The following is a 20,046-nucleotide window of genomic DNA, read 5'->3' on the forward strand; positions in this document are numbered from 1 at the left end:
TCATAGAATCTTACAGCACAGGAGGCCATTCAGCCCATCGTGCCTGTGCCAGCTCTTTGTAAGAGCTATCCAATTAGTCCCATTCCCCTGCTCTTTCCCCATAGCCCTGTAAATGATTTCTTATCAAGTATTTATCCAATTCCCTTTTGAAAGTTACTATTGAATCTACTTCCACCACCCTTTCAGGCAGTGCATTCCAGATCATAACAACTTGCTGCGTAAAAAAAATTCTCCTCATCTCACCTCTGGTTCTTTTACCGATCACCTAAAATCATTTGGTTATCAACCCTCCTGCCAGTGGAAATAGTTTCTCCTTATTTACTCTGCCGAAAACCCTCACCTCATAATTTTGAGCACTTCTATTAAATCTCCTCTTGACCTTCTCTGTTCTAAGGAGGACAATCCCAGCTTCTCCACGAGAGAGGTGTTTCCACTGGCCAGACTGTCTGGCCTATACAAATCACGATGACCTTGGAAGCTATGGCAACGGTCAACGCTCGTAACCTCGCACAGGAAGTGATGCCCCGCCACACCACCAGTGGAGACCACAATCCCACCAAAAATCAAGACAGTTCTGTGTCAAACCCGGCTCACTCCAGTTGCACTCTCCAGTATACCTGGACCTGATACTGCAATTTTATATTCATTGCCTTTTTTTTGTTAATTAAGTCAATACAATCTGCTACAAGTTGGTACATGTACAATTTCCAGTCATAATCAAAACCTTACTCGGCAGTCCTATAAGTGCGTGTATTTATATCCAAGTGTCTTTGCCACAACCTCTGCAGAGACCCAAATCATTTACAGCTCCCGTGCCAATCGCAAAACCATCCCTCTCCAGGATTTAATTTTTAAAAGCTGGAAGTTTTAACATTGCTGGTGATTCAGTTCATTTCAGAGTACCAGCAGTTTTGGGGTCCTTGTGTTGATATTCGAATCCCAGCATGGCCTCGTCAATCCTACCTCAGCAATTCTCTCCACCTGAATGGACCAGCACGCACCCTGTGCTGCTCCAGCTCTGGTGAACTGCTTGTCCTTGCTCCCTTCACACTTACTATCATGGTCAATCCTTCAGTCATTACACCCTGCCCTCTGGGGCTCTCTTTCTTCACCACTCTGCCTCACGACTTCTTTCGCTTCTTCCACCATGTTTTCCTCTCCCTCTGCTTAGTTCCTTCAATCTCCACTTGTCCTTTTCCTCTTTAACAACAACAATTTGCATTTATATAGTGCCTTTAATATAACATCCCAAGGTTCTTCATAGACAAAACTGACACCGAGCCAGCAACATAAAGAGGCAGGTGATCAGAGCGTCTTAAAGGAGGAGAGAGAGGTAGAGAGGCGGAGAGGTATAGGAAGGGAATTCCAGAGCTTTTGGCCTAGGCAGCTGAAGGCACGGCCGCCAGTGGTGGAGCGATTAAAATCAGGTTGTGCAAGAGGCCAGAATTGGAGGAGCGCAGAGATCTCAGAGGGTCATAGAGGTGGAGGAGGTTACAGAGATAGGGAAGTGCGAGGCCATGGAGGAATTTGAACACAAGGGTGAGAACTTTAAAATCGAGGCATTGCCGTCCCGGGAGCCAATAAGCTCAACGAGGACAGGGGTGATGGGTGAACGGGACTTGGTGCGAGTTGGGATCCGGGCAGCAGAGTTTTGGATGAGCTCAAGTCTTTTCTCTTGTATGTGATGGGTGCTATACAAATGTAATTTGTTGTGTGATCCAATCTTTTGTGACATAAGTGAATGCCTATACAACATCACATGACTGACTGAAAATTATTCCAAGATGTCTTTATTCATATTTTTCCTTTCTTGTTGCAGCAAGATTCCAACTGTTTGATATCAATTTCATTCCCCATTATCAGATAGCTCTCTACTTCCACAAGCTCAGTTAAAAATGCCAACAGTTTAGATTGGTTTACAAACGACAAAAGAGAAAATAAAAGACAGCAAAGGCGCAGCTTGAAGAGAGGGAGGGAACCAGTCATGGCTTCATCTTAGGTGGAGCAGTGTCTATGGCAGGAGACAAGGGAATTGCCTGGGAAATCGGCTGGGAGGTTCACAGCCCTTAACCACTCAACTGCACATGCTTTAAAAGTCTGACAGACACAGGCAGGTTCGGACACCTCTGCCGGGTGCGGGCATCGTGTGCACAATGAGGCTTTGGAACATACGACCCGCAGCTGCTGCTGTTCCTTTGGAGACTTTTCGCAAGAAAGACCCACCTGTGGAGGTGACACCCTCACCCTCACAGGGCCACCGCGGTACATGGGCAGGAACCACAAAACACACAACACTCTGCCTTGTCACTCAAAAGGGGGGGGGGGGGGTTGGAGGCAGTTTTTTTGTTAAAGAAAGTGCCAGTATTTGATGCCCAGTTCTTCACCACCCCTTTTTTAAAAAAAATGCCTGTCGCTTTTAAAGAAAGAAAATGCCTCTGACCTTCTATTTACAGATCACTTTCTAATCAGATCTCCTTTTTCTCCATGTTAGGCCAATCGCTTATAATCTGCTCTTTCTTTACCAAAAGTCCTCTCCTCCAGCACCACAACTTGCTCTCTGCTTCTTTTCAGATTTACACAGTCTTTCTGTGTCGCCCTTGAGTTGTATAATCCAGAATTTAAGTGAGCGTTTTCCTGTTTCTCATTATTCAAGGCCTACACCATTACTCTTCAAAGGAGTACACTGTTAAGGCTTCTTAAAGTCTCCTCGCTTTTGGACAATGTTGATTAGCTTCTACTCTCTCTCCCTCCCTCCATCTCTCTCTCTCTCTCTCTCTGAAAGGTCACTGCCTCGTTGAATGGCAAGTCACTTTCAATACCCTCTCTGGGGTATTCCAGTCTTCTGAAAACCACAGAGAGGGAAAGTGGAATCAAATTCCCCAAAGTAGACAATGACTCAATTTAAGGGAAACCTCTGCACAACTAAAAATGTTTGCTGAATCAATTTCCTTCTCACTCATTTAGTACATCTCCCATCTTTCACCTCATTGCAGCATAAAATTCTAACAGTAAGCAATTGAAGACTCCGTCCACATCTCCCCTGCTAAATTTAATTATTTTGATATTTGTTGTGAATTTTTGTGCTCATTGAGACATAGAATTCCCTTTTCCACTTTTTACATCCCGCATCAGCCTTAAGCACCGGGTTTTCTTTTGCATGAGTTAAACGGAGCTCAGCACTGCCCTAACAAGGAGATTTAATCACAGCCTCAGAACTACAGGCCTTACTGCAGTATTTTCATATCCACATCAGCCATTTTTACAGCCTTTCCTGAGTAAGACTGGAGTATAAATACAAAAGCAGTGAATTCCGAGACAACTTTTCCTGATCACCCGCCATAACTTTGGCAGAATACCGTCAGCAACCCCAGAGGCATGTCATAAACAGGCCTTTACACCATTTCTCTGGTGTTTCCATCAATCTTCCGCTGAAGTTACGGCAAAGGTCGGGGATGCCCAACGGAAATTCTACCCCAAAGTGCTTTTGTTTCATACTGACACTGCAGTTATAGTGTAAGTGTAGCCTGAATCTGGAGTAAGAGTCCGTCCGGTACTGGAGTGAAATGAAGTGAGGCTTTCTTAGGAAACAGTTCGGGCCTTTACACCCGATTTACACTACAGGGAGGTCATTTTTACTTTGGGTGATATCAAATCAACCGGCCATTATACCCCACACCCGAATTTCCTTTCCACTGAAGTCAATGTAGGGGAAAATCAGGCAGGTGAATAATACGCGACCAATTCAATATCGGCCATTTTACAGCATCATCAAGTTAAAATTACCCCCCCAGAAGTTTCGCTTCATAATAATGCTAAACTCATCATAATAATTTTTTAAAAATTTATCTCAGGATGTAGACATCGCTGACAATCCTTGCTGTGGGCATATACCTTTAAGTGGCAACATACCTTTAAATTTGCCCAACCGTTTACATGCAATTACCTGCTGCTATCCATGTCCCATCAAGCTCGGAATGCTGGGCCCAATAATAGGGCAGGATTTTGCCCACACAATGGAAGTGAAGCTGACTCTGCAGAATCAGATGGGTTCATCCCAGCAACAGTTGTGTGGGTACCAGCAACGCACTGCCCGATTAACAACTGAATGAGTCTATCCAACCCTCCCCAGCCCTTCACTACTCCTCGACCTTCCAACTCTCCTGCCGCCGTCCCAGGCTTTATTACCTGTTGGATAAACCCACAGCTTCCTTCTGTGCCTGTCTTGGCATCCTCCGAAGGGCCCATCAAAGCACTCGTCGCTGACTCCTTAGGAGCAGCAATCCCAATTGCCCCATCCTACTATCTTGCTGACCTTCCCGCCCAGCAGGCCAGCTGGGGGCTAATCTTGCCAATCTCCTTCCCCTCCCACTCCCCCGCTGACCCTGTAGACTCTGCCAGCGGATCAACTATCACCGCCCCTCTCCGCATCTTTCGCCATTCACCACGACATTTCTGCAGCTACCGATCTGCTCAATCACACCTTCAACTCCACCTTTGATGCCCTCGTCCCCAGCAAGACCCTCACTCTCTCTTCACTTGGTCGATCCCTCTAGTACGGTCCCCATCTCCACTCCCTTATGTCCAAGGGATGCAGACTTGAACATTTATAGTGAACAATTGGTTTAACCATTCATCGCCAGATCTGGCTGGACCATGTAAAGCATTACTGGGTGCAGCTCTCCTCTGACAAAACTGTTCACTATTCCAGCATTATCCTGGAATGCAAAAATAACCCCCGGCTTCTCTTCTGTACTACAAACAGTCTTCTTAAAACCCTCTCCCCTGCCCCTACCACCCTCACCTCCAACAAATGTGCGAGGAGCTCATGGACTTCTTTGTCATTAAAATTGAGACTGTTCAACTGCCTCTGTTGTTTCCCTCCCATCCCCTAGACCACCAAGCCATACTTCCCCCAAGAATCCCCCCTGCCCTAGCCCTGAACTCACCTGTCCATGAGACCCACCTCCTGCTCCCTTGACCCTATTCCCACCGAAATGCTGATGACCCAGCTTCCCTTCCTGGCCCCCATGCTAACTGATATTGTTAATGGTTCCCTCTCCTCAGGTACTGTCCCCCTCCCTTTCAAATCATCCATCATCACTCCCCCCTCAAAAAACTCACCCTTGAACCTTCTGTCCTTACAAACGACTGCCCCATGTCCAGCCTACCTTTCCTCTCGAAGGTCCTTGAACATATTGTCGTCTCCCAAATCTGTGCCTTTCTTTCCTATAACTCCATGTTTGAACCTCTTCAATAAGGTTTCCGCCCCCGCCACAGCACTGAAACGGCCTTCATCAAAGTCACAAATGACAACTTATGTGATCACGGTGCACTATCCCTCCTCACCCTTCTCGCCATGTCTGCAGCCTTTGACATGGTTGACCACACCATCCTCCTCCAACCTCTCCTCCATTTCTAGACTGCCCTCACCTGGTTCCATTCCTATCTGTCCAGTCGTAGCTTCAGAATCTCCTGCACTGGTTTCTCTTCCAGCTCCCACACCAAGACCTCTGGAGTCCCTCAAGGATCTATCCTTGGCCGCCTCCTATTTCTTATCTACCCGCTGTACTTCAGCGACATCATCTGGAAACACGTCAGGTTCCCCATGTACACTGACTACACCCAGCTCTACCTCACAACCACCTCTCTCAATCCCTCCACTGCCTCTGATTTGTCACAATGTTTGTCCGACATCCAGTATTGGATGAGCAGAAAATTCCTCCAATTAAATATTGGGAAGACTGAAGCCATTGTCTTTGGTCCCCGCCACAAACTCCGGTCCCTAGCCACCGACTCCATCTCTCTCCCTGGCGACTATTTGAGGCCGAACCAGACCGTTCACAACTTCGGCGTTTTATTTGACCCCGAGCTGAGCTTCCGACCCCATATCCTCTCCATCACCAAGACCGCCTATTTCCACCTCCGTAATATCATCCATCTCTGCCCCTGCCAGCCCCATCGGCTGCTGAAACCCTCATCCATGCCATTGTTACTTCCACATTTGACTATTCCAACGCTCTCCTGGCTGGTCTTCCATCTTCCACCCTCCATAAACTTCAGCTCATCCAAATTTCTGCTGCTCTAACTCGCACCCATTCCCATTCACCCATCACCCCTGTGCTCTCTGACCTACATTGGCTCCCAGTCCAGGAACATCTCGATTTTAAAATTCTCATCACTGTGTTTAAATCCCTCCATGGCTTCGCCCCTCCCTATCTTTGTAAACTCCTCCGGCCCTACAACCCTCCGAGATCTCTGCACTCCTCCAATTCTGGTATCTTGCGTATCCCCAATTTTCGCTCCACCATTGGCGCCCGTGCCTCCAGCTGTCTAGGCCCTAAGATCTGGAATTCCCTCACTAAACCTCTCCAAATCTCTACCTTTCTCTCTTCCTTTAAAACGTTCCTTAAAACCTACCTCTTTGACCAAGCTTTTGGCCACCCGTCCTAATGCATCTCAGTGTCAAATTTTTGTTTGATAATTGCGCCTCGGGACGTGTTACTATGTTAAAGGTGCGATATAAATGCAAGTTGTTGTTGTATCCCAAGGTCTCTCGACTAAAAATCTGCATCATATGACAACTGCCTCACTTTGTGACGTTGAGGGGAGGAGGAGGAGCCGCTGCCCAAAGAGCTTCTGGATAAAAGCCCCCTGCCCGAGACAACAACAAGGATGTTCCTCTTTTATTCGTGACGCCACTAACTCTGTTTCTCACTGACAATTAAAATGCAAAAATGAGAGATTGGGAGATTTGCTGTCTCCTTCCTGAATAAAACATTCCCTGTGTTAGCACCACATTAATGGGGCACTGCATTTAATATCTCTATCGTAATCTTGAAACTAAGACAACCTTGAAATATTTCATTTTTTTTGCAAAATTAAAAGGGATGAAGTATATAGCTTTGTTATTTCATTACAAAAGAATTGTCAACCAGGTCTGCAGTGAGAACTCTCAAATGTGGGACTGTAAGTGACTTGTTCTTATTCTGAAAAGTTCTCGCACTCGCTGAGAGTTGGCACTAAGACTGTTGGAGCCAATGCTTCACACACAGACTGAATAAAACATTCGTGTCCCAGCTGCTGACAACTTAACTTATGGAACGCTAACTGGCTGAACATCAAGTACTGTGTCCTTTGGTGGCGGGGGTGGGGGGGGCGGGGGGTAGATATTTGGGTGCAATACGTTGCCATTCTATGGTGCCGGCTTAAACTTGTCAGGCAACGTGCAGTCAACAACTCAGAACTGACTGGTGCCAAAGTGCACTGTCGCTCCAAAAGTTACAGAGCGACACAAGTCCGCTTGGGATGCTGGCACCCGCACTGGATTACGATTGTTATTCAGTCATCTGATGCAAATAGACCAGAGCTTGTGCAAATGTAGATGCCATCAGCCAGGTTGGAGCTCTTTCAGCCTGGTGCTGCAGTTCTGGAGTGTAGAGCCAAAGAATGGTGGTACCTGGACTTGTGCCCATGATTCTTACTTGCACATACACACGCGCACCAATACCTTCCTAGATCAGCCACATTGCTGTTGGGGAGCTGCTGAGTGAAGGCTTGGTGTTTTCCCAAAGGGAGGAAGAGAGGGAAAAAAAATCATCCCCGGGCTGCTCTGCTGAATGTCCTACTTGCCTATTTCACAGCTGCATTGACTGAGGTGGGGAGCAGCCTTCTGCCCATGCTCACAGCAACAACTTGCATTTATACGCCACCTTTGAGGTCATAAAATGCCCCACAAAGTGCTTCACAGTGGCCACAATAACGGGACACTCAGCAGTGATGGGGGAACGTCAGGAGTGTGATGGAATACTCTCCACTTGCCTGGATGAGTGCAGCTCCAACAACACTCAAGAAGCTCGACACCATCCAAGATAAAGCAGCCCGCTTGATTGGCACCCCATCCACCACCCCAAACATTCACTCCCTTCACCACCGGCGCACTGTGGCTGCAGTGTGTACCATCCACAGGATGCACTGCAGCAACTCGCCAAGGCTTCTTCGACAGCACCTCCCAAACCCTACCACCTAGAAGGACAAGAGCAGCAGGCACATGGGAACAACACCACCTGCACGTTCCCCTCCAAGTCACACACCAACCCGACTTGGAAATATATCGCCATTCCTTCATTGTTGTTGGGTCAAAATCCTGGAACTCCCTTCCTAACAACAATGTGGGAGAACCTTCACCACACGGACTGCAGCGGTTCAAGAAGGCGGCTCACCACCAACTTCTCGAGGGCAATTAGGGATGGGCAATAAATGCTGGCCTCGCCAGCGACGCCCACATCCCGTGAACGAATAAAAAAAAAGTTCACTGGAGGTGACTGAAGGCAAGATCAAAGAGGTAGGCCTTCGGGAAGGTTTTGAAGGAGGGGAGACAGGTAGCAAATGGGAGATGTTTCGGGAGAAATTGCCAGAGTGTGGGACTGAGACGGCTGATGGTTCTGCTGCCGAAGGTGGAGTGGGAGGTGAGGTGGGCATGCGAAGGAGCTATTGTGCAGGTGTGGATTTTAGGCGGAGCAGAAAACATGTCTGAAAACAAAGTGGTAAACTAAAAAGATTATCGCTGTATCTGTAAATTGCAGCAGTGTGGTGAACCTTTATTGTGAAAATTACTCCTCTTACATCGGTCGTCCTAGTAAATATATCACACATCCTCATGTTATTCAGGCATTTGTTTTGAGCGTTCTTTCCGAAAGCAAAGACACTAACCAAGACTTTCCAATTGATCAGGTGTAAAATGACACAGCCAATTAGGAAACTGCATGGACCTGAATCTCCACCCATTTTTCACCCTTTTAATTTCACAATCAAGAATTCAATGGCCCCAGGAAACATCTGCCAGTCTGCGGGCAGAAGCGTGTAAATCAGGCCACAATGACGTCATTACAGAAATCATGCCACATTGTGGTACTTCTGACAGGATAGTGCTGTCTCCAGTACTCATTTATATAATATAAAATAAAAACAGAAAATGCTGGAAATACTCAGCAAGTCTGGCAGCATCTGTGGAAAAAGAAACAGAGTTAACGTTTCAGGTCGAAGACCTTTCGTCAGAACTGGAAGAAGTGAAAGATTTAACAGTTTTTAAGCAAATACAGAGCCAGGGAAAGGTGAGGGGCGGGGGGGAAGGAAGGGGAGGGGAGGAAAGAACAAAAGGGAAGGTCTGTGGTAGGGTGGAGGGCACGAGTGATTAAATGACAAAAGGGATGATGGTGCAAGTTAAGGAAGGTGGTAATGGGACCGATTAAGAAACAAAAGATCGGTCTGGAGCAGATGTAAATGGCAACATCAGAACCATTACCAGCACTAGCTGACTGAAAAAATGGGAGCATTGGTTATGATCTGAAGTTATTGAAATCAGTGTTGAGTCTGGAAGGTTGTAAAGTGCCTAAACGAAAGATGAGGTGCTGTTCCTCGAGCTTACGTTGAGCCTCATTGGAACAGTGTAAGAGGCCGAGGACAGAGAGGTCAGAGTAGGAGTGGGAAGGGGAATTAAAATGACAAGCGATCGGAAGCTCAGGGTCATGCTTGCAGACTAAGCAATCACCCGATCTGCATTTGGCCTCCCCAATGTAGAGAAGACCGCATCGTGAGCAGCAAATACAGTAAAATAAATTGAAAGATGTACAAGTAAATCGCTGTTTCGCCTGGAAGGAGCGTTTGTGGCCCTGGACGGTGGGAAGGGAGGAGGTGAAGGGGCAGGTGTTGCATCTCCTCTGCTTGCACAGGAAGGTGCCATGGGAAGGAGACCGGGTGTTTGGGGTGATGGAAGAGTGAACCAGGGTGTCGCGGAGGGAATGGTCCTTTCGGAATGCTGAAAGAGGAGGGAGGGGAAGATGTGTTTGGTGGTGGCAGAATTTGGAGGCTGGTGGGATGGAAGGTGAGGACAAGGGGGACCCTATCGTTGTTTTGGGAGGGAGGGAAGGGGGTGAGGGTAGAATTGCGGGAAATGGGAAGGACACGATTGTGGAGGGGAATTCTCAGTTGAGGAAAGAAGAAGACGTATCAGAAGCACTGGTATGGAAAGTGGCATCATCAGAACAGATGCGACAGAGACAGAGAAACTGGGAGAATGGAATAGAGTCCTTTCAGGAAGTGGGTGGGAGGAAGTGTAATCAAGGTATTATATAAAAGGGTGTCCAGGTTTGAGGGGACTGAGCTTTATGAGGAAGTCCATTTATAGAGCTGTATATGAAGATTTGGAGGAGCAATCTGATTATATTTGAGCAGCTTGTCCTGGTTTTTGTGCACTTTTTTTCCCCAGCACCTCTTAGGTGCCCAGCAATCTTTGTGCAGTTCGTTGTGCCCCAACATCATTAACAGTAAGAAGAGAATCCCCCTGTACTTGTGTTTGTTGGAAGAGAGAGCCAACAGAGGGATGCTAAAACAGGCCAGGCTGCAGCAAACACACTCTGTGCCCACCCACTAGTACCCTCATGTTTGCATTTACAGAGTGGGTGACGTCAGTCACATTAGTCAATTTACAGTACATTGATCTATAAAGCAAGCTACAGATGCCTTATCCGCTTGAGACAATAATTGAAACTCCCTCGCTGTGGATAACCAGCAGCAGCATGAGAAGATTGTGCAATTTTACTAAACAGCAGGATTCCTAAAGGGATTGTAGATTGCATCCATGTGACCTTACATGCCCCATTGCACATTGAATCGTAAAGATCCATTCGCTGTTCATCTGGTTTGAAACTGTTGTTATGTAAGTCAATGCATGCTTTCGAGGAAGCTGTCACAATGCCTTTATCTTAAGGCGGTGTGCTGTTCTGCCAATATTCCACCCATAGTTGGTCCCAATGCTGAGTTACAGAAGGAATATGAGCCAGGTTTCCCATTCCTAATCTCTATACAATGCCCCGGCTGGAACTGCAGGTGTTTGGACGTTAGGTGAAGACAGGATTAGGCTCGGCCATCATGCCCACCATTGTCAGATAGCCGGCCAATTGTAACTGCCAAGACTCACACATGAGGGAATCAATCCTTCAAGAGAAAATTAAAGAAAGAACTTGCATTTATTTCGTGCCTTTCACAACCTCAGGTCGTCCCAAAGAGCTTTACAGCCAACAAAGTACTTTTGAAGTGTAGTCACTGTTGTAATGTAGGAAATGAGGCAGCCAATTTGTGCACAGCAAGATCCCACAAACAGCAATGTGATAATGACCAGATAATCTGATTTTAGGTGTTGGTTGAGGGACAAATATTGGCCAGGACATTGGGAGAACTCCCCTGCTCTCCTTCGAAATAGTGCCATAGGACTTTTTATGTCCACCTGAGAGGGGAGACGGGGCCTCAGTTTAACATCTCATCTGAAAGACAGCAGTGCAGCGCTCCCTCAGTACTGCACTGGAGTGTCAGCCTAGATAATGTGCTCAAATCTCTGGAGTGGGACTCAAACCCACAACCTTCTGACTCAGAGTGCGTCAAATTGAGCCACAGCTGACACCTAGGAGAGGATGTGAAGGAAGAAAATTGAAGAGGAAAATAAGATAATCAGAAAGAATTGGGCCAATTCATTTGATCCAAATTCAGAGGGGCCTATCCTCTTTAGAACTGGCCTGTTGTTCTGTTTATTCAATCCTCAACATAATGCCATATCATCAGCACGTAGCTACTGCATGTTTACTGTCAGTGAAAATGTTTGCTTTGAAGGGTCTCACTACCCAGCCATGTCTCACCAGAGCTAAGCTTCTATTTTCATCAGCTTTCGCCTTTTAGACAGCTACAGATTTCAGGGACTGCGCCTTTAATCAAGAAAAAACATCCCAGGGCACTTCACAGAGGTGCGACGAAAGCAGATCCCAAGCCAAAGAAGGAGATTAATGAACACATTGGCAGTGTCCCTGTGGAGATGAGATGAAGATGCTCTTCATTATGTTTAACAAAGGGTTCAGAGCCATTCTTAATGACACACTTTGCGCTTATTCGTTAGTGTTACCCATTACCTGGCAAGTGGTCTCTTGACTACAGTTTGACTTTTTTTTTGCCAATTTTCCTTGTTAGTTTAACAGCAGAATCAAGGTTAAAGGTCCAGTCCCCTGCAGTACTTAACTACATTGGAATGTGGAGCTTACAGGGTAATCTTGGAATGAATTGTGCCAAGTGCAATGAGGTAATCCTTAATGTTATCAGATAACCTGCTTTTACTGCACCGTTCAGGAATTCTGGAGTCAACTCACCATTAGACCATTTCACAAGAGCCTGGGAAAACAGACATCATTGTCTAAGAGTGTTGTTTTAATCTCAAGTTTACACAGTTAGAGGCAGCATTACCAACACGGTACCCCATATCTTCTCAGTGAGGATATACATACATCTTTCCCATTACTGGGTACTCGTTACAAATTAGCTACTCAGAAAGTGCGCCGGATTAAAAGTTCATCAGCTACTCATTAACTACAGTGATGCTATTGAGCAACTCTGTCAAGGTTATTAACTGCACGCAACTTGCCGGGTGAGGACAGGATAGGGCTTGGCTATGATGCTCTCTGCATTCAAATAGGTAGGCACCACTCACTTGCTGGGCTTGCACATTAAGAATGGTTGCTTGAGTGAGGTACCAAGAGATGCCCAGCGAGAAGTCAACACTGTAAGCAAAGGAGAGGAGGAAAGGGAAAATATACACAAATTGGTGAAAGCGTTCTTTCTGACGTTTCCACCAGTGGCACTTTGAAATGTTCCTGTTTCCTACATTACAACAGTGGCTACACTTCAAAAGTACTTCATTGGCTGTAAAGAACTTTGGGTCATCCTGAGGTCATGAAAGGCGCTACATAAATGCAAGTTCTTTCTTTCCTTTCGATCCTTGCCAGTCTGACATTTGTATAAACTAGATGTGTTGTTTCCTCTCTAATTTTGTACTTGTTTATTCATTATAATTTGTCCCTAACAGGTCCAGTCATGCTAGTAACTTAGGTCTTGGTTTCGTTGCGGTGTCTGGGGCTGTTTTAAAACGTCAATGTGCGTCAGTATTACGCAGAAATCTTTTAAGTTCCAGTTTTGGGGTCTAACCACCAATTTGATGTTAAGTTGATTGTGGGCATCTGCAGTGTACCAGGAAACCAGACGGCAGCTCAGACAGCAGGAAGTGGAACGCCAACAAGCCAGGCTGGACTTTGTAAACAAGACCACAAGCCATGTGATACCATGACTTCATAATTGGAAACAGAAAAAGGTGATGAGCTCTCGGTCACGATGATATAGGGGATGTGTAAAGCACTTATCAAAGTCATGTCATGAACTCAGTGAATCTAGACCAAATAGCTCGAGTATTGTGCAATGTTAGCAGCCTGACTAACAAGACAAAGGAACATAGGAACATTCGGGACAGGGATAGGCCATCCAGCCTCGAGCCGACACCGCCATTCAATTAGATCATGGCTTATCGGCACCTCAACTCCATTTACCCGCCTTTGCTCGATATCCTTTGATACCTTGACCGAACAAAAACTATCTATCTCTGTCTTGAAATCTCCAATTGACCCAGCTTCCACAGCCTTTTGTGGGAGAGTTCCAGATTTCTATTACCCTTTGTGCGAAAAAGTGCTTCCTGATTTTGCTCCTGAATAGCCTGGCTCTAATTTTAAGATTATGTCCCCATGTTCTTGATTCCCCCACCAGAGGAAATAGTTTCTCTGTAACTACCCTATAAAATCTTTTTGACATTTTAAACACCACAATTAGATCACTCCTCAAACTTCTATACTTGAGGGAATACAAATCAAGATTATGCAACCTGTCGTCATAATTTAACCCTCTAAGCCCTGGTATCATTCTAGTGAAGCTGCGCTGCATCCCCTTCAAGGCTAATTTATCCTTCCTTAGGTGCAGTGCCCAAAACTGAATGCAGTATTCCAGATGGGATCTGACCAAGGCTTCATACAACTAAAGTATAACTTCCTTACTTTTTTATTCCTGCGCCTTGAGATAAAGGCCACCATTTCATTATCCTTTTTGATTTGCGGACTTTGGCTCCCAAATCTCTTTGCTCCTTTACAGTTTTCTAGTTCTTCACCATTTAGAAAATACTCCGATTTAGCTTTCTTGGGTCCAAAGAGGATGACCTCACATTTGCCCACAATGAACTCCATAAAGCTTACAACAACCATCAGTAGGATCATCACCTAGCACCTCTGGCATCAATCTCTATTTAAAAAAATTAAAATAATATTAAGTCACAGCCTTTAGTCTAACTGTCTGAGTTTTGATGTTCATCAGTGCCTTTCAAATATAGAAGACTCAAAACATAACTGCGGGGTTAATTTAAGGGCAAGGATAAAGTAGGCCAATGAGTGCCACTGACCACAAAACTCATGTGGGCCACATGCACAATGCAAATAAGGTGGTTTTGATAAATAAATTATGCCCCGATAGCAATTGTTTTTATACAATACATTTGAGTTTGGAAACTAGAAATGTAATAATTCAAGTGTTCGCATTAATTTTTTACAGAGTGTCTACTGACACTACCGCGTCAGCCAATGAATTGCACTGTGTAGCTAAAAAGTCATGATGTGGAGATGCCGGTGATGGACTGGGGTTGACAATTGTAAACAATTTTACAACACCAAGTTATAGTCCAGCAATTTTATTTTAAATTCACAAGCTTTCGGAGGCTTCCCCCTTCGTCAGGTGAACGATGTGAAATGAAATCCTCGAAATGAAATCACATTTATAATTCACAGAACAATGCTTGGTGAGTACAGACAGTTTTTTCAACTGCTCGTTGCCAAGGCAATCAGTGTGCAGATAGACAGGTGTTACCTGCCGGGTCTCACAGAATATACAAATCAGCAAAAAAAAACAACAAACAAAAAAAAACAGAGATAGAGAGGTAGAAACATAGAAAAGACAGCAACTGACCCGTTATATTAAAAACAGATAACATTTGTTCGCTGGTGGGGTAACGTGTAGCGTGACATGAACCCAAGATCCCGGTTGAGGCCGTCCTCATGGGTGCGGAACTTGGCTATCAATTTCTGCTCGACGATTTTGCGTTGTCGTGTGTCTCGAAGGCCGCCTTGGAGTACGCTTACCCGAAGGTCGGTGGATGAATGTCCATGACTGCTGAAGTGTTCCCCGACTGGAAGGGAACCCTCCTGTTTGGCGATTGTTAAAAAGTTGTACTGTATCAGATAATCAATTGCATTGTGTCAGATAATCAGTTGCACTGTGTTAGATAATTAGTTGCACTGTGTCAAAGAGTTGCACTGTGTCAGATAATCAATTGCACTGTGTCAGATAATCAATTGCACTGCATCAGATAATCAGTTGCACTGCATCAGACAATGATTGCACTGCGTCAGATAATCAGTTACACTGTGTCAGATAATCAATTGCACCGTGTCAGATAATGATTGCACTGTGTCAGATAATGATTGCACTGTGTCAGACAATGATTGCACTGTGTCAGACAATGATTGCACTGTGTCAGACAATGATTGCACTGTGTCAGATAATGATTGCACTGTGTCAGCCAATGATTGCACCGTGTCAGATAATGATTGCACTGTGTCAGATAATCAGTTGCACCGTGTCAGATAATGATTGCACTGTGTCAGATTATGAGTTGCACCGTGTCAGATAATCAGTTGCACTGTGTCAGATAATGATTGCACTGTGTCAGATAATGATTGCACTGTGTCAGATAATCAGTTGCACTGTGTCAGATAATCAGTTGCACTGTGTCAGATAATCAATTGCACTGTGTCAGATAATCAGTTGTACTGTGTCAGATAATCAGTTGCACTGTGTCATATAATCAGTTGCACTGTGTCAGATAATCAGTTGCACTGTGTCAGATAATGATTGCACTGTGTCAGATAATGATTGCACTGTGTCAGATTATGAGTTACACTGTGTCAGATAATGATTGCACTGTGTCAGATAATGATTGCACTGTGTCAGATAATGATTGCACTGTGTCAGATTATGAGTTGCACTGTGTCAGATAATGATTGCACTGTGTCAGATAATGATTGCACTGTGTCAGATTATGAGTTGCACTGTGTCAGATTATGAGTTGCACTGTGTTAGATAATCAGTTGCACTGTGTCAGATAATCAGTTGCACTGTGTCAGATAATGATTGCACTGTGTCAGATTATGAGTTGCACTGTGTCAGATTATGAGTTGCACTGTGTTAGATAATCAGTTGCACTGCATCAGATAATCAGTTGCACTGTGTCAGATAATCAGTTGGCACTGTGCCAGATAATGATTGCACTGTGTCAGATAATGATTGCACTGTGTCAGATAATGATTGCACTGTGTCAGATTATGAGTTGCACTGTGTCAGATTATGAGTTGCACTGTGTCAGATAATCAGTTGCACTGTGTCAGATAATGAATTGCACTGTGTCAGATAATCAGTTGCACTGTGTCAGTTAATCAGTTGCACTGCGTCAGTTAATAAATTGCACTGTGTCAGACAATGATTGCACTGTGTCAGATAATCAGTTGCTAATGATTGCACTGTATCAGATAATCAGTTGCTAATGATTGCACTGTATCAGATAATCAGTTGCTAATGATTGCACTGTATCAGATAATCAATTGCTAATGATTGCACTGTATCAGATAATCAGTTGCACTGTGTCAGATAATGATTGCACTGTGTCAGATAATGAGTTGCACCGTGTCAGATAATGATTGCACTGTGTCAGATAATGATTGCACTGTGTCAGATAATGAGTTGCACTGTGTCAGATAATGATTGCACTGTGTCAGATAATCAGTTGCACTGTGTCAGATAATGATTGCACTGTGTCAGATAATCAGTTGCACTGCATCAGATAATGATTGCACTGTGTCAGATAATGATTGCACTGTGTCAGATAATCAGTTGCACTGTGTCAGATAATGAGTTGCACTGTGTCAGATAATCAGTTGCACTGTGTCAGATAATGATTGCACTGTGTCAGATAATGATTGCACTGTGTCAGATAATCAGTTGCACTGTGTCAGATAATCAGTTGCACTGTGTCAGATAATGATTGCACTGTGTCAGATAATGATTGCACTGTGTCATATAATCAGCTGGAGGCGGGGCAGGACTTTTGGAAGGACTTCCGGCAAACCAAGTCTATCTACTCAGCAAACGATCTATTTACAGAGTCTATTTTAAAAAGAGTCTCTACAAACTACAGCACACAAAACTCAGCAACTTCTCCCGCAAAGGGTGATTTCTCCAGCAAAATGCAGTGAGTGGAGGATCGTTACATAATACAAATTATGTGTGTAAAATCAATCCCAGTCACTTACAGCAGTGTGGTCTCTAGGAGTGATTAACAGGAGAATTATCCAATCATCTCCATTCTAGCCAGGAATAGTGGTGTCACTATATGCAGCCTTAATTTTAATGGATGCACTCATTGATGTAGACGTAACAAGAGGCTGTAGAGGAAAATACGTTGGGGTATTGGACAAAGTGTTTGACATTTTTACAATCAGGAGGTGAGTGGCACTGATGACAGTACACCTGAAACACTTTAAACGCAAGAAGTTTTGATAGTAAATCAGTGAAGGCTTAAACCAATGTAACAAACCAAACCCAGATCATACACAACAGGATGTCCTGAAACCAGCTTCATATCAACAGCAGCTGATGAGCCATCAGAACTCAATATGGGAGGAAGAAAGGGTGAATTTATCCAGACACACAAGGCCAACTGTAATGTGTTATTGAAACAACTGTTTGTACTTGCAAATGGGAATTATCTCTGCATTAACAGTTTGGAAGTTGCTTGAAAGCAACATTGACTGACTAGAAATTAATGTGAGAGTTAATTAGGTTGGCAATTGGGATGCAGAGCTGAGTATGCAGCCAGAGCAGCTCTAGGCAGAGATGGATTTAAGATAAGACATGACTTTGACCATTCTGAAATGTTTTATTTAAGAAAAGTCATCAAAGGAGGTTATTTGCTCATAAATTATTTTGTATATGTTGGAGTGGAGTGCATGAAAGCTACAATCTGAGCAACATGAACGGGTTACTTCACAAGGCAACATTTGATTGTGATGCACTGAAAGAAGATGCTCAAAAGCACATCAGAAAAATAAAATTCTACCTCAGCAGCTTCATTTTACTGTTTGTTTTAACTTACCAACAGGAATTGAATCCATTTCAGTGTTTCTTTCTCTTCCTTTTTGTGTGTTTGAGCGTGAACAGCAGTCGATTGGTAAAAGCCAGTTTAGAATTAAGAAACAAATTCTCAGCTTATGGATTTTGAGAGCACTACAATGTAATTCTTTGTCATTAGATTATTGTTTCTCAGTATCGTTGGCTAGAAAACAAAAAAAGCGTACTCTCAGACAAATAACAGTAAAGGAATCCTAACTCTCTAAAGCTTTGAGTCATAGTGATACTTGTGCGGCCTACACTTATCAGCCCACTCAGCACATACCACAGCTATCGAACCTGGGACTTTATTAGTCCGCATTGCTCAGCTACCAAGGGAGCCTCACTGCTATTTCTGCTGCAGTTCTCTCCAAACAATCAATGGCAGAACACTGTGTTTAGAAAGTGGATGCACATCACAGTTACCCTCACACTCTCCCCCTTCCAACGTGCACACTTTGCAGCAGCGGTGGTGGAGCATTCATGAGGAAAAGAAACCCGAATTGATATTTCCCATCCTGGCTCAGGGGCACTGAGGCCAACTGTAGCAACTTATGCTGAGATCAGCACAGACTAGAGATTGAACTTGGGACCTTCCTCAACTGTCTGATTCAGAACCACACCAACTGGTGTATTTACCCACTAACGTTCCAGAGGGCTCACTGGGTACAAGTTGCAACTAAATCGCTTCAAAGCAAATGGCCCTACAGAGTATTCTTATATCAACTGTGAGAACAAGACAGAAAAGGGGACAATAAAGAAAGATAGATTTGCATAGTGCATTTCTCAACTTCAGGCCATCCCAAAGCACTTTTGAAGTGTATTCACAGGTGCAATGCAGGAAACACAGAATACAAACATAGCAAGATCCCACACATACCAATGAGATAATGATCAGATAATCTGCTTTAGTGATATTGGTTGAGAGACAAATATTGAGCAGGACACCCCTGCTCTTCTTCAAATAATACCATGGAATCTTTTCCGTCCACCTGAAAGGCCAGACGGTGCCTCGGTTTATCAACTCACCTGAAAGGCAACACCTCCAACATTGCAGCACTCCCTCAGTACTGTACTGAAGTGTCAGCCTAATTTTGTGCTCAAGTCCCTTGAATGGGACTTGAATCCACAACCTTCTGACCGAGAGGCGAGAGTGCTACCAACTGAGCCACAGCTAACTCCTAAATAATGGTATCTCAAGCTGTACTATAATGTTTCTGGGGAAAGATCTGGGAGCCTGTTACAAAATTGGGTCTGCATTAGATACCTACTTGGGTTCAGTGCCATCAGTTGCTCCCATAAGCAGTCAAAGCATATTACTTTTCCGGGAGTGGATTAGCACGGCCTTATATCTACCTGTATGATAGCATAACGCAGGTGTGTAACAATAGTACCCCCTTGTGACCTAAACCAGATATTCATATGTTTCACTTGTGTGCTTCAATCTCTCCAAAGGCGAACTGAGCAAAAAGGCAGATCATGAAAACACATGGTGAGATGAGTCCAGCTACGACTTTGATAAGCTGCTTTATTTCACAGTAAGGTGGACATACCAGAAAGCAGATAGGTTCGGGTTCACTTAATTCAATCAGTACAAATTATCTTCACGTCATAATACAAAATAAAGAACACACCACACTTTCCCACATTAATGGGCCGTCTTACTTGACTTAAAAAAGATGACTTCTAACAGTCCTCCAGCATTTCTAACCTCTTGGTTTCGGCCCTTGCTGAGTCTGACTGCTTCGCAGCTTTCAATTTTAAAAATTCGATTGTATGTGTCTCTGCCTCTGTCTTTTATCTCCCTATGTTCACAGCCAAAAAGGAATCAAAGACTTTCCAATACAATGGGTTTGAGACATTGTTCAATTGTTGAGACAAGCCAACAAACTGTTTATTATTTACAATCTAAGAAGAAAC

General features: G+C 44.4%; 1 protein-coding gene and 1 long non-coding RNA gene across 7 annotated transcripts in view; one reads left to right on the top strand and one right to left on the bottom strand.

Annotated features, from left to right (window-relative positions):
- Positions 1 to 6,845, top strand: part of LOC137327846 (uncharacterized) — a 94,999-nt gene extending 88,154 nt beyond the window's left edge. The window contains exon 3 of the long non-coding RNA XR_010964561.1: positions 6,549 to 6,845. This is a non-coding gene — a long non-coding RNA (uncharacterized lncRNA). The remainder of the gene's footprint in view (positions 1 to 6,548) is intronic.
- LOC137327844 (potassium voltage-gated channel subfamily KQT member 1) overlaps positions 1 to 20,046 on the bottom strand; it is a 699,654-nt gene that overhangs the window by 378,752 nt on the left and 300,856 nt on the right. The window lies entirely within an intron of this gene.

This window comes from Heptranchias perlo, chromosome 12 (genome assembly GCF_035084215.1).
Source record: "Heptranchias perlo isolate sHepPer1 chromosome 12, sHepPer1.hap1, whole genome shotgun sequence".
Taxonomy (NCBI): domain Eukaryota; kingdom Metazoa; phylum Chordata; class Chondrichthyes; order Hexanchiformes; family Hexanchidae; genus Heptranchias; species Heptranchias perlo.